The 16,462-nt window shown below is 39.7% G+C and overlaps 1 long non-coding RNA gene across 1 annotated transcript; it reads left to right on the top strand.

Moving 5' to 3' along the window:
* Positions 1-2,696: 2,696 nt before the first annotated feature.
* Positions 2,697-5,268, top strand: LOC125890292 (uncharacterized). Its single transcript, XR_007449532.1, has 4 exons — positions 2,697-3,539; positions 3,671-3,845; positions 3,987-4,132; positions 4,267-5,268. It is a non-coding gene; the product is annotated as an uncharacterized LOC125890292 (long non-coding RNA).
* The last annotated feature ends 11,194 nt before the right edge of the window (positions 5,269-16,462 follow it).

Below are 16,462 nucleotides of genomic sequence, written 5' to 3'. Positions count from 1 at the left end.
ATTATTTCTCACCCATGCTGTGTTTCATGTCTTGATGTATCATACTGTAGCCCTCAGTTGCCTATCTGTACTGTATGTGTCTGTTTGTGTGGAGTGTATTTTGACACTCTAATGCAAATGAGTACCAAAGGAAAAAATAGTCAGCAGTAGGTCAGGAAAAAAAATTGACTGGGACAAAAAAACTGGAACCTCGTTGACGTCGTGCACATCACCTGTCACATGGTAGGTGGAGAATCCTATTGTCTGGCCTCTCATGCTCCCACCAGCACCATGGGCAGCACCACCACCACTCAAGAATAATTTGTTTAATTTCAACAATTTATTCTGACAAATAACAAAGGTAAAAAATGTAGAGAACACGAACCCAACTTCTCTGTGATTCCTAGAAGAAAAACATAACATTTCACTCAACTTGGAAACAAAAGTAGAATGTTTGTCAGTGATAAATAAAGTTATTTATTTAGTCATGAGGGCATGTACTCAATCTGGATGAATAGAATGGAAGAACAATATATATTTGTTGAGAATATAATTGATGGCTTGTTGGCAACCCCCAAGCATTCAAATAGTGTCAACTTTATGTAGTTTTTAGTCATTCTGTCTTCAAAGTCATTAAAAAGAAAAGTACTAAAAAATAAAAACAAAGAATAAGAGCTTTAAACATTGTATCGAGAGAAAAATACTCACAGACCAATCCATGGCTCATTTACTCACAAAGCCCTGCACACATCTGGCAGAACTTTGAGCAGAGGCCTGGGTGAGAGTTCTCCGAATAGATTCCCTGCAGCTCCCCTTGTTTTCCTTTTCCTGCATAGCCTGTGGGTAAATTAAATAATAATAATAAGAAGAAGAATAATAAAATAAAAACAGTACTTATTTGAGGCCCCACTTTATTTTCAACATTCAATATAACATTTTCTCAAAATAGAGTTTTATCTTAATAATACAATACCTACAGTAAATTCAGACCATACCTCTATGGTGAACTGCCCCATTTAAATGGTTTCTGAGGTGGTAGTGGGCAGAGTAATTTAGACTGGTACTGAAAGAACAACATGGACAGTTGAATGTATCTGCTGCAGGAATAGCAGGGTCCTCGTTAGCCAGGAAATGGGTGGGATGCTGTGGACAAATCCACAAAAACAGAAGAACAACTGACCATTCGATTCAAGACACACAAGTCCTATTAGCATTAGTATTCTTTCACATAATTCATTTATTCAAATTAGCTTAAGGCAACATTTGTTGTGAGTATTTTATATGTATAATTGTTGCTACTGTACTGTTGTCTTGTTTTGTTGTTTGCACATGGGACGCAAATGTAACACCTGCAGTAGGCTATTTATGTCTGTGTGACTTAGTTTGCCCCAGGCGGTAGGGGTGATTATTTCCCCTGGACTGCTGCAAAAAAAAAAATGCACTTTTTTTGTATTTATATCATATGACACACTCACTAGGCATTTTGAGGGTTGCAACAATAGATACAGTCGGCAATGACAGGAATGTCCACAAACGTCACATCCAGTTAGAGCCAAGGGGGAAAACAAACCAGTCTCTGCCATTAGCCACAATGCCGAAGAGTTGCTGTGTGCCCTTTTGCACCATAAATAAACAAAAAAATCACCAATAAAGGTTAAATTTTACCAAATAATAAAACGGAACCACAAAGGAGGACAAAATGGCTTCAAGCTATCAGAAGAGAGGACGAGTTTGGCAGATTATGGGACCCAACAACAAAACGTGTATGTCTGCAGTCAGCACTTCATTTCAGGTAAGTTTAATGTAATGTTAACCATTTCCAAACAATCGTAGACTATGTCAGGGGTATCAGGAATATTAGATTAATTGTTTAAACACTAGTGAACTTTGTACTACATTTGTAATTTGTGTAGATTTCCTCGCAACACGTAAAAAAGTACACATTCAGTACCTAAGTAGAAGTACAGATACTTGTGTACAAAAGTCTGGTAAAAGTAGAAGTGCTGATTAAAGTTCTTTACTGAGTACGGTATATGTAAAAATAAAGAAAAAAAAGTGCTGGCTCTGAAATGTACTCCAAGCATAAAATAAAATATAGCCCTCTGAAGGACATTTCTATTGCCTGTTTCTGTGCAAAGCTAAAAGAACCTCATGTCATATTGGACCAACAACAATTAGATGATTGATCGATTTATTGCCAACTTTTGAATCAGTCACCAACTGTTTTGATGTTTAATTTATCATTTTGAGTCATTTTTGAGAAGAAAAAAGTCCAGATTCTCTGATTACAGATTCTCAAATATGAATATTATTGGGAAGGTGTGCAATGATACAAAATAAAAATAATCTTTAATTCCCCTCAGAATAGTGGCAAACTAATAGTGGCAGTAGCCTCCAGGTCTCCTCAAGTTTAAATTAAATGCTTTAGCTCTCTTACTTATTCCCATGTTTTTAATTGTTTTCCCTAGGCTTGAAAAATAAAGAAAAGGACCACCCATATTACATACCCTCACTCTTCCCTGCCAGAAAGACGCAGTCTGCAAAGGCTGGAGCGCCGAACGCAGAGTGAACGTCACCAGGCTGTCCACTGCAAAAACTCAAAATCTTACCAAGAATATTTGTCTTATTTCTAGTCAAAATGTCTCATTTCTAGTCAAAAAAATCTCATTACACTTAAAATAAGTGTAATGAAAAATCTGTCAGTGGAGCAAGATTTTTTTTCTTATTACAAGCAAAAAAAACTTGGTCCACTGACAGATGTTTCTACTTATTTCAAGTGAAAATTTACTTGAAACAAGTGAAAATTGCCTAAAAACAAGTAACTTTTTAGGTGATGAGTCTTATTTTAAGTGTAATGAGATTTTTTTTTGACTAGAAATGAGACATTTTGACTAGAAATAAGACAAATATTCTTGGTAAGATTTTGAGTTTTTGCAGTGTCCTCAGTGACGTTCCCACAGCCCCAGTACCAGAAACGACACCACCAGACGCCCCAGTACCAGCAACCACAGCACCAGAGGCTCCATGCCTTCCTCAGAGTGTAGAGAATGAGATTTTCAACTTAAGGAGAGAGAGAGAGATGAGGGCAGGAAGGAGCGAGATGAAGCTGTGCAACAACTGGAAAAAATAAACCTTTTTGCAAACAGTGTGAGAGAAAATGACATCAAATGCAAGCTGATGACTGGGCTGACATGGACACTGTTTGACACCTTGCACCAGTACCTGGTGCAGTTTGTAAAGCCCCATGAGTAATCCAAACATTCGACACAAGATGAGCTCTTCATAACATTGGTGAAACTGCAGCAGAACCCTTCAACGGACTTTATGTGTGGAATACTTGACTTGGCACACAGCCAAGTCTTGATGTGTTCTTTTCTTGATGTGTTCTCCCGGTGGCTCAATCTGCTGTATGCAAAAATTTCATTTTTGATTGCTTGGCCTGACAGAGAATGCATCAGGAACACAGTACCAGCTGAAGTTCTTTTGCAATACCCCAGACTGACATCTATCATCGACTGCTTTGAGATCAGAATCCAACATTCAAAGAAGCTGAAAACTAGGTCAGACATTTTTGCTTTTCATCAGATGTCAGAATAACCTTACTGACCTAGTTATTTCTCTGTATACAAGAAAAGATACATGTAAACTATTCCCATATTAATATTACAAAAATATTTTTCTTTTCTCACAGAGCAATGACCTACTCTAAGTACAAAAACTGGACGACAGTCAAATACTTTATTGCATGTCATCCATCTGGTGCCATCACATATGTCTCCAAAGGCTGGGGTGGGAGAGCATCAGATGTTCATATTGTGAGGAACTCTGATTTCTTGTCTCAGAGATACCTACACGCTGGAGATCAGGTAAGATTTTAACCATGCCTTGTATACTCTTCTTGTTTTGTTTTTCCTAAACAGATTCTTATCAGTGTGTTTATTGTTTCCCTGTAGTCCCCATGTTAATTTGTCAATGAAAACACAGTATAATTGTGCTGTTCATTTCAGATACTTGCTCACCGAGGCTTCACCTTGAGAGAGGACTTCACTGTTCTGGGTGTACAACTGATTACGCCATCATTCACGCGGAGAAGAAAACAGCTGTCAGCAGAGGATGTGGCAAATTCTCGTGTGACCTCAAAGAATTCACATAGGTAAATATTGTGTCAGCAGCCAGCTCTCCAGTATATGAATGTGTGAGGAATCAGATATGTCAGTTGTAATAGTTTTATTGTAAGACAAGTAACAAAAGAACTTTGACAACAAATACGTGATCTGTTTTTTGAAGAGAGAGTGATTGGTGCTCTGAAGAGCTGGTTCCATATTTTGGATGGTCCTATTCCTCTGCAACTGGTGAAGAGATTGAGGGATGAGAGACAGAAGAGAGACGAGGCCATGATTGACCGAATTGTACATGTCTGTGTAGCATTAATGAACATGTCTGGCAGTATTATGTACAACAGCAACTAAATTTGAATGTAAGGATAAAATAAATGTGCTATCATTTAATAATCTGGGCCTCCTGGCAAAATATGTTGCGAGATGAGTAACAACTCATTTGTGTTCTGACTGTTCCACCTGTTGATTGTCTTTCCAGAGGTATTTCATTTCTTTCAGTGCTGCTCTGCTGCTGCACACCCTGTCACCCTGCCTCTGCAGCCTGCCTCTGCTGCCTGTCTCTGTTGCCTGCTATGCTGCTGCCTGCCATGCCACCACTTGTGCCACCTGACATGCCACTCTCTGCGCTGCTTTTCAGCAGGCCTGTACTCTGCCTCCTTAGCAGAAACATGTACATATGTTATGGATTATATTGAGAACAGGGTACAAGACCACATTCCATTAATTTCATATTGTGAATATATGTACTGTATAATGATATTAGAGTTTGTAAATATCACCCAACTCTCTCAGTAAGTATTCAATTAAATGTCTAAAACATGATTCAAAATGATTCAGTAACAAATAAATATGACTCAGAGTCACACTGACTTATTTACTGTAATTTTTACATACTGATAGGAAATCAGACCACTTACCTGTGCATCTCTCAGCTCCTGAAGTTTAGGAACAATGTGTTGTGACCAAAATCTTTGCATCACACTGATGGCACCACTGATGAACTCATCATCTCTGGTGACCCTAAATATCAGGCAAGTCTGAGGAGTCCAAGTGATGAAGTCGGCATATACTCGCTGGGTAACGAACATCTGCATTTGGACCTATCAAATAAAGCCATTGAGCCATTTTTTTTTCTGTAAGGGGCTGCCTGCTTATCTAGCCTGACATTTGATTCGACCTAGTTTGTTACTACTTGCTACATTTACGAACAAATGCAATACAATCGTATATACTTAATATTTACAATATAGACAATACTCTCCTGTTCAAGCTTGTCACACACACACACACACACACACACACACACACACACACACACAAGCACACACACGCACACACACACACACACACACACCCCTCTCTCTCTCTCTCTCTCTCTCTCTCTCTCTCTCTCTCTCTCTGACTCACACACACACACACACACACACACTCACTCTGCCATACAGTCGCAATGGGCGGCCAGAACAGAACCATCCCGCTGTACCCATGTCCGATGCTGCTTGTCTGTCACTCACCAGGATGGCTTCACATCAGATCGGAACAGAAAGGTGTCTGATGATGACAGTTTGTGATGGAGCACAACTCCGACAAAGCCACTTGTGAAGAAATTATGAGCCTCCAGAGACCTGTAATTTTTGAGGCTGCTCTGAAAATCACTGCGTAACAGCACATGAATGAATGAATGGATGAATGAATTTATTTGATGATTAATCAATGATGATAATAAAGTGCTGGAATTCATCAATTTGTCTATTTTCTAAAGACTTTCTTTAACAGGTTTTCAATTATATGAACAAGTAAACATTTACTGACATAACGTCACAGAATATCAGTGAACATAGGCTAATCGCATATACCTCCCCGTATACCCTCCCTTGGGACCAAGAGCACACGAGAGAAAGAGAACATTAATTCGTCTTTTTAATGTCAGGTACTGAAATTATGTTAAGTTTAATTCATCATATCTATATACTACCAGGTAACTCGATTAAGTAGCAGAAGATGTCTGGAAATGACACTTCAGGCCACTGAGTCGGATCATTTGCCCAGTCTTTTAAAACATATGGACAACAATCCAATCCCAGTGTATTTAATTTTTTAACATATCGATACTTGTCAGCAGGCAATAGAGACTCAAAGTACGCCATGACAACTTGTTAGCGTTAGCAAAACAAGATTAAATTCCGCGCTTTTGCAGTATGGGAGGGGGGGTATTGTTTTCCCCCTCGGGTTTCCCCATCCCCCAGCTGTGACGTCATTGCCAACTGTATCTATTTCTGTTAAACTTAATTTTTCTTTTTGAAGCTAACAATCTTGCAAATAGTGACTTTTGAAAAATGTTATTTTGTAACTAAAAGCTCTCTGTCTCATGACACATTGTCTGAAGATGTCAGGCTTTAGTCTTTTTTTTTTAAATGGCGGAGTATTCTAGTGCATGATAGCATTGATCCTTTTAACTACATGAAAATGCATCACACTTGACTAAGCACCAACAACAAAATAACGAAGCATACATTATTATTGATACATCAATATGTACTCAATCAATCAATCAATCAATTTTATTTATAAAGCCCAATATCACAAATCACAATTTGCCTCACAGGGCTTTACAGCATACGACATCCCTCTGTCCTTAAGACCCTCACAGCGGATAAGGAAAAACTCCCCAAAAAAACCCCTTTAACGGGGAAAAAAAAAACGGTAGAAACCTCAGGAAGAGCAACTGAGGAGGGATCCCTCTTCCAGGACGGACAGACGTGCAATAGATGTCGTACAGAACAGATCAACATGATAAATTAACAGTAATCCATATGACACAGAGAGAGAGAGAGAGAGATGCAGGTAATGACAGTATCTTACAACAACATTAATGAAAGTAATAATATTATAGTTATAGTTCTGGTTACTGCGGTACAATATGTTGAAAGTATGTATTAATACCTGGCAGTATACATGTGTGACAATAATCATATGTGTATAATAACAGAAGAAGTATGACTAATGATGGCAGCAGCAGCAGGAGGCATCTGGCGGGACCATGGTAGCAGCACAACCACACACGTCACGCTGTCCAGGCACCGCTGTGATATGAGTTAATCTGAGAGACAGTGGAGCACAAAGGCTCCGGAGAAGAAGCCGAGTTAGTGACATCCAGAATGGCCGAGTTAGCTAGATGCAGTAATAGGATACGAGAGAGAGAGAGAGAGAGAGAGAAGGGGCCCGGTGTATTATAGAGGGGTCCTCCGGCAGACTAGGCCTAAGTCAGCCTAACTAAGGGCTGGTACAGGGCAAGCCTGAGCCAGCCCTAACTATAAGCTTTATCAAAGAGGAAAGTCTTAAGTCTAGTCTTAAATGTGGAGACGGTGTCTGCCTCCCGGACCGTAACAGGAAGATGATTCCACAGGAGAGGAGCCTGATAGCTGAAGGCTCTGGCTCCTGATCTACTTTTGGAGACTTTAGGGACCACGAGTAACCCTGCATTCTCAGAGCGCAGTGTTCTGGTGGGATAATATGGCAATATGAGCCCTCTAAGATATGACGGAGCTTGACCATTTAGAGCTTTATAAGTTAACAGTAAGATTTTAAATTCATTTCTGGATTTTACAGGAAGCCAGTGCAGAGAAGCTAAAACAGGAGAAATATGACCATGTTTCTTAGTTCCTGTTAGTACAAGTGCTGCTGCATTCTGAATTAGCTGGAGAGTTTTTAAGGACTTACTAGAGCTACCAGATAATAGAGAGTTACAGTAATCCAGCCTTGAGGTAACAAAAGCATGGACCAATTTTTCTGCATCTTTTTGGGTCAGGATAGGCCTAATTTTCGCAATATTACGCAGATGAAAAAATGCAGTCTGTGAGGTTTGCTTTAAATGAGAATTAAAAGACAAATCTTGATCAAATGTTACTCCGAGGTTTCTTACGGTAGTGGCAGGGGCCAGAGCAATGCCATCTAGAGAAACTATGTCATCAGATAAAGAGTCTCTGAGTTGTTTGGGGCCAAGAACAATAACTTCAGTTTTGTCTGAATTTAACATCAGGAAATTGGTGTTCATCCAAGTTTTTATGTCTTTAAGGCAGTTATGGAGTTTAGTTAATTGATTGCTTTCTTCTGGCTTCATTGATAAATACAACTGTGTATCATCCGCATAACAATGGAAATTTATAGAGTGATTTCTAATGATGTTACCTAAAGGAAGCATATATAGTGTAAACAGGATTGGTCCGAGCACAGAACCTTGCGGAACTCCAAAACAAACTTTAGTACGTAAGGATGGTTCATTGCGAACGTCAACAAATTAAATAAGATAAATAAGATTTAAACCAGCTTAGTGCTGAACCTTTTTGGCCAATTAAGTGATCCAGTCTCTGCAGCAGAATTTGATGGTCAATTGTGTCAAACGCCGCACTAAGATCTAATAAAACAAGTACAGAGACAAGTCCTTTGTCTGAGGCAATCAGAAGGTCATTTGTAATTTTAACTAGAGCTGTCTCAGTGCTATGATGCACTCTAAATCCTGACTGAAATTCCTCAAATAAATTATTATCCTGGAGAAAATCACACAGCTGGTCTGCGACTACTTTCTCAAGGATCTTTGACATAAAGGGAAGATTAGATATTGGTCTGTAATTGGCTAACACCTCTGGATCCAGGGTGGGCTTTTTTAGTAGAGGTTTAATTACAGCTATCTTAAAAGACTGTGGTACATAGCCTGTTAATAAGGATATATTGATCATATCTAATATATGAGTGTTAACTAAAGGAAAGACCTCCTTAAGTAGCCTAGTTGGGATGGGGTCTAAGAGACACGTTGATGATTTGGATGAAGAAATCACTGCAGTCAATTCTTGAAGAGAAATTGGGGAGAAGCAATCTAAATATATATTAGATTTTACAGCTGTGTTTGAGGTTAGATAGGTACTATCTGAGGGCAGGAGGTCATGAATTTTGCCTCTAATAGTTAGAATTTTGTCATTAAAAAAGCTCATAAAATCATTACTGCTAAGGGCTAAGGGAATACAAGGCTCAATAGAGCTTTGACTCTCAGTCAGCCTGGCTACAGTGCTGAAAAGAAACCTGGGGTTGTTCTTATTGTCTTCTATTAGAGCTGAGTAATAGTTTGCTCTGGCATTGAGGCCCTCTTATAAGTTTTGAGACTGTCTGTCCAGATTAAACGAGATTCTTCCAGTTTGGTTAATCGCCAATTCCTTTCAAATTTTCGCGATATTTGTTTTAACTTACGGGTTTGACAGTTATACCAAGGAGCGAACTTTCTTTGCTTTTTTAACTTCTTTTAAGAGGAGCTACAGAGTCGAGCGTTGTTCGTAGCGAGCCTACGGTGCTATCAACAAAATAATCAATTCGGGAGAGGTTAAAGTCGGCACGGGAAACCTCTGTTACTGAAGGTATTGGTATTGAATTTAACGACAGTAATCTTTTCCTTAAGTTTTGCGACAGCACTATCTGATAAACATCTAGTATAGTAACTGTTGCTGAGTGGCGGTAATCGAGTAAAAGAAATCAAAAGTAATCAGATAATGATCCGATAGCGAGGATTCTGTGGAAAGACTTTTAGGTTATCAATTTCAATTCCATACGCCAGAACTAGATCGAGGGTATGGTTAAAACAATGAGTAGGTTCATGTACACCCTGACTGAAGCCAATGGAGTCTAATAATGAGATAAACGCTAGCCAGGAGTCATTATCAACTCCGACATGAATGTTAAAATCGCCTACAATAATAACTTTATCTGATTTAAGAACTAAACTGGATAAAAACTCTGAGAATTCAGATAAAAATTCAGAATACGGGCCAGGAGCACGGTACACTATAACAAATAAAAGTGGCTGCGAGGTTTTCCAGGTCGGATGTAAAAGACTAAGAACGAGGCTTTCAAATGAATTATAATCTAGTTTAGGTTTAGGACTGATTACAGGCTAGAGTCAAAAATGGCTGCAACTCCCCCTCCTCGGCCGCTGCCTCGAGGAATGTGGGTATTATTATGACTGGGAGAAGTGGACTCATTTAGACTGACATATTCATCTTGACACAGCCATGTTTCAGTGAGACTGAGTAAATCAATATGATTATCTGATATTAATTCGTTTACTAACACTGCTTTAGACGATAGAGACCTGATATTTAACAGTCCGCATTTAATTCTCCTGTTTTGTCTTTCTGTCACAGAAGAGGTTTTAATTTTTATGAGGTTGTTATGCACAACTCCTCTTTGTTTAATTTTAGATTTAGATCATTTAGGCGGTCGGGGGACAGACACCGTTTGTATAAAACTATTAAAACTATGTCTGGGTAACTGAACTAGAAGCTCAGAGAGGCGTTTAGGACTGCGGCTCCGAGACCTGGTCTCAAATCTGGGTAGTCAGGATTTGAATTACTAATAAAGTTTGCCAGGTTCCTAGAAATGAGAGCAGCTCCATCCAAAGTGGGATGAATGCCGTCTCTCCTAATAAGACCAGGTTTTCCCAGAAAGTTTGCCAATTATTAACAAAACCCACATCGCTTGCTGGACACCACCTGGACAGCCAGCGGTTAAATGATGACATGCGGCTAAACATGTCATCACTGGTCAGATTTGGGAGGGGTCCAGAGAAAACTACGGAGTCCGACATCGCTTTTGGCGTATTCACACACCGCAATATTAATTTTAGTGACCTCCGATTGGCGTAATCGTGTCATTGCCGCCGACGTGAATAACAATCTTACTGAATCTACGTTTAGCTTTAGCCAGCAGCTTTAAATTTGATTCAATGTCGCCCACTCTGGCCCCAGGGATACATTTGACTATGGCCGCTAGTGTTGCTAACTTCACGTTTCTCAGAATAGAGCTGCCAATAACCAGAGTTTTATCCTCAGCGGGTGTGTCGCTGAGTGGGGAAAAGCGGTTGGAAACGTGAACAGGCTGGTGGTGAGCCGTGGGCTTCGGCTTGAGCTGTGCTTCTGGCGAATCAGAACTCCAACCTCCCGGCTGAACGGGAGTTACCGGAGGACAGTTAGCAGAGGCTAAGGCTATGCTATGTGGCTCCGCACCGGCTACAGGGGACTGGCTAACTACCGCAGCTGCTGAATGGTTTTCCATGGTGCGGAGCCGCGCTTCTAATTCACTAAGCCTCGCCTCCAACGCAGCAAATAAGCTACACTTGTTACAGTTACCACTGTCGCTAAAGGAGGCAGAGGCATAACTGAACATTTGACACACCGAGCAGGAAAGAGCAGGAGAAGGAGAAGTCACGGCTAAGCTAATGTAGCTAACAAGGCTAAGAGCGTGCAAACAACAGCTAAGAGATTAGCGAGAAAGTCGTAGAAAGGAGGAAGAGCTATAGGTGCTTAAACAGAACCAGTGTGGGTTATGACTTGAAGTAGACGTTAAAGCAACTGAGGTGAGAAAGCAGGCAAGTGGAATTCACCAGAGCAGTACAGAGACGCTGTCACAGAAACACCGGAAATGACACAACTCGCTTACCGCAATACGTCAGCACGTCCAACTCAAGGTATACTCACAGTATACTCCATGTCCTCACTCCACTTAACACATACAATGATAACTTATGATACTACATGGACTATAACATTCTATGAGTCCTTACTGCAGTTGATTGTTTAAGTGTGTAGGTGAGTTAAAGTATTCATAATGCATCATAAGCCCCATCAGTCAACCTCTAGTTTATAACTATTCAGGAACATCTATAATGTTTATGACTGTTGATATAATGCATCAGGAAGCATTATGTCTTTTTATGAGTGCAATCATACAGCATTATAAATGCACTATAATTCACTATGAATGGCCTTATAATGTATTAAAGATGTGGTCTTCATAGAAAGTATTACCCAAATGGTTTGTGCTGTAAAACAGATGTCAAAAAGTGAGATGGAATCTCAACTGAATTTTGAACAAATATGTTAACGTGCTTTGCTTTGTTGGGCAGTGGCCTATTGGTTATAATGGAGCATTTAAGTATTTCATGTATCCTTTGTCTAAATACTCTTTCAAAGCCTCTGCTATTAGTGGCCCAAATCCAAATGAAGCTTTAAACAAACATCTCTGTAAAAAGTCATTTCATTCTGTGTCCTTTTCAGCTGAGCCATTGTATTTTCCAGCATCTTTACAAAGTCAACTCAGGGTGTAACCTGCAGTCAATTAAAACACACTTTATCCTGACACACTTCAATCGTGTCTGCTGTGCCTGTGGCCTGAAAGTGCTGAGACTGATAGCAGAATGTGAGACTGGCTAAATGCTGCAGCAGTGGCGAGTCAGTAACCTGATATGAGAGTGAATCAGTGGTTCTCTCATCAGCAGACATGCTGCATTGGCTGCATGAGCCCAGCTGTTCCTGTCTAACACCTGTCCACCCTGATAAACAATTCCCCACAATATATCAGGAGCACTCGTGCACTGGAACACCATTCCCCCAGCTGGGGCGTTATTCACCTCAATATGCACTTGTGTAGGATTTTTGGTGCTTGCATAATTATTCTGTTATGATGCAGTTCATGTTCTCACATGGATACTTTTTTTTCTGTTTTCAAAAGGGGCATGAAACACAAAAACATTTAGAAACCACTGGTTTATAATGTATGTAACAGAGTCACATTTATTCTGTAGTACATGCCATTGTTATTGCTACACACTAATGTATATTGTTGATTCTGTACATCTCCTGAGAGCATTCATTCACTTTATCTGTATGCATGTTTTGTTTGGGTTTTTTACACTCAAAACAGTGTATGTTAATGAAAATCCCTCATTAGTGGAACCTATTATCTCAACTGTATTTAGCAAGTATGATTTTTTTTAAGTTCTGAATCACCCAAAAATAGTTTTAAAAAGCAACATTATAAAAACAACATTTCTTTCCAGAAACAATTTCCAACAAATGGAACCCACTATCAAGAGTGGTCTGTGGAACTACTTTCTATTTAAAGATACACTATGAGAGATTTTCGTAAAAAGCAATAGCTGGACTCATAGCATACTCAAGTAATTCCTCCATAAGTAATGTATTTATTTATTTTAGTCCATTTATAAAGGGACCATGTACAATATTAAACATAAATGTTGCCATTTGATGTATTGCACCAGATTTAGCTTAAAGCTAATTTGCATGTGCAGTCCCTTGGTAGGTTACGAACAGAAACATAACATAGATACACAGAGCACAACATTACACACACACACACACACACACACACACACTCTCATGTGTGCAAACATACACAGTCTCTCTCATGCCTGCGCGCACACACACATATACACACACACACACACACACACACACACACAGCAGTATTATAAAATCAGTGAGAGCAGTGCTGGGAGTCTTCCAGCAGTGTCTTTAATTTTGAAACTGTAGATGGAGCTGTAGTACTTAATGGTAACCAGTAGGGCATTCCATTGAGTTGAGGCCTTCACACAAAAAACTGACTGCCCAAAGGCAGTACGACAAAAAGGAATAAGACAGTCTCTTGTCGAGGATATTCGTGTTGATTTTATGGACCCTTCGGAGCGAGAGTCAAAGTCTTGTAATGGAGGCAGGGCCAAACCATTTAAGATTTTATAATCATCACTTAAAGTGATTATTAAATTCTGCAGCTGTAAAAATGTGTAGCCAGAAAAAAAAACTGTTTTAACATTGTGTCAACTAAAATGTGTACATCATACATCGTACATCTGCAGCCTGGCACCTTTTCCTCTACATTTTGCCAAAGCTCAATAGCAATGGGTGGTCTTGAGTCTCTCTAGATAAGCAAGGTATAGATTCCAAATCCAAAAATGAAGAATTTAATAGTGTGTGGACAGACTCTCTGCTTTCACCACCAACGCTGTAAAGTTAAAGAAACAAATATCATAAAAAGCTCACTGCAGAGTAGCCACCTTGTAGTAGAACACATTACTGAATGTTTATTTCGACCCATTGATTTATTTTTAAAATGGCTCTTGAAAATAAAGGTTGCAGACCCCTGATTCTGGTGAACATAATTAATGATCAAATGTCATCAATGACTTCACAGGTAATCTTGTTAAAGCACTATAACCTCTGAGGTGGGTGTGTCTATCCCAGCTGCATCTGTTTTCTTTTTGTAATATTGATCTAACTGCTGGAGGCTAGGTGCTGAATGCTGCAGTGTTCTGAGAGATGCTGAGTCATGGCAAGCAGCAGTGGTTCAACCCGTTCAACAAGGCTATGCAGAGACACACTGCATGGCACCGCACAGTAAGTACACTGTAGAAGTGCTGCATCATGAGGTAATGTACTTATAAAAAGCATCAGATAGCAATACTCTGTCCAGTGCACTGAAATGTTTTTCGTGCATTAAGCCCCAGCTGACCTCCTCAAACTGTCGCCACAAACCTCTTAATGCATACACTTCATGTCCCAAAGACAGGGATCAATGAATAATGAATGTGTAGCAATTTTTATTTTATCTTTTATTTATCTATTATTATCTTTTAATTTTTACATTTCATTTTTTCTCTTTAATCTTATTCTACTTAATGTCCTTTGATTTTGTCCTGTGCTGCTGTGATACTTGAATTTCCTCCCTGGGGGATCAATAAAGTATATCTTATCTTATCTTATAATTGACCAGTAATAGCACAGATAGGAGCAAAACTGACTGAGATAAAAGAGAGTATCCACAAAGTCCTGAGGCTGTCTGTAACACACACTGTCTGCCTCAGTGTTATTACTGAAATATGCTGACATGTTACACAGGCAATGTTATAGGCAAGTCATTAGTCCATGTTTGCAGGGCTAAAAAAAAGATTTTATAAGTTCTAAATTAATGGCTCCCAATTCCCCCAAAAGAACCCAACCTACCCAGAAAATATTTTAACTTGCCATCAAACAAATTCTGTAAAATCAAACAAAATCACAAAATGTTCCATGTTTGCTTTTTTTGTTTAATCTTACTACAGTATTATCTGGTTCCAGGAGTGGAGGCCTACTCCTGCTGACAACTGCTAAGTGCCTTTCATTTTATGTTTTATTTATTTTAATTTTATTTGCCTAAAACAGTCACATTTTGTCTATTCAAGACTAAGGGCTCTAGTTTCACAGACCGGGTGCGGCGGGGGCGCAGCGCACCTGCGCTTCGCCAACTGGGTGTGGCCAGGCGGATTTTGTAAGTTTGGCACACCGTGCGCCCTGGCGCAGCTACTCCTCTTTCCCACCTCCGTCCCTCCTACCGGCGCAAGTCGGAAATACCGGCGCAAGTCGGAAATTTCCAACAATTTTCACAGTAAAACACCCATGAAAACTCCGGATTGTATTTCACATTGCTACATCAGCATGATGTGACATGTAACTACCATGAGCCAAATGAGAAAGAAAACGTTTTCAGAGCTTATTTCAATGGTGCTGTGTGTTGCCGTGCAGGCTCAGAGTTGTCACACACAATTCTCTAATGATGTTTTTCATGGGTGCGCTGCTTTAAGTGGTCCGACCGGCAACCTGTTGAGACGATTTAGTTCCGCGTTGCCCCTCCGACTCTTGCCCCCCTCAAAACCGCCATTGCGTCCACCTCCCCCACAAGCACCTCTATTTCGTTCTCTGTGAAATTCCTTTTCCTTGTCTTCTCTGCCATGATTGAGCGTACATTGCCATTGATCAGCAGGCTTATTTATATGCAAAAATATTTATGAGGTACTTAGCATTGACCATTCATGGTAGAATGTGGGTGTGTAGAGGGCGGGATATGAGGTGAATCCACCTGCGCAACCTTCCGGGTGGACTGTGATTTATAAAGGGAAAAGTGCTTGCAAGTGTGCGTGCACACGGTTTTATAAATCAGATTATTTTTTGGCGCAGGTACACTTCTAGTATGAATCCTATGCAATGTTTTATAAATGAGGCCCCAGGTCATTGTAATTTCACGTTTGGCCACTATGTAAAATTGGTTAAAAAGCCCGCCACTGTTCCTGGGTACTTGCACAGCTCGTCTCTTTTTTTACAAGGCTAGTAAATTTGTTATATATATAATATTATGATATATATAATATAGCATAAACTCTGCATAACCAACTGCATTATCACTTGGCAAAACTCAATATACACATAGTGAAGTTGGCAATAACCACACGCTGCAATGAGTCCGTGCATCAGGTTAAAAAAAACACTTCACTGTGCCTGTGAGAGGCCTGGCATCAGTGCCTCATGTATGGCTGTTACATCAGTATGTTAACATGCCCACAGAGACAATACTAATCTATCGCATGCGTAATGGTAACCATACTGGCTATCTAGACCTGCCTTATCCAAAATGTGTCTTGAGATGACTTGACTATCTTACTTTGGCTTTTCTACATGTAAACATTTGTTGAAATTAGCAGTAAACAGAAAGCA

The sequence above is a fragment of the Epinephelus fuscoguttatus genome, linkage group LG6, assembly GCF_011397635.1.
Source record: "Epinephelus fuscoguttatus linkage group LG6, E.fuscoguttatus.final_Chr_v1".
In the NCBI taxonomy this organism is placed as follows: Eukaryota; Metazoa; Chordata; class Actinopteri; order Perciformes; family Serranidae; genus Epinephelus; species Epinephelus fuscoguttatus.
The sequence above is the reverse complement of the archived record's forward strand: the minus strand, read 5'-3'. Positions and strand labels throughout refer to the sequence as shown.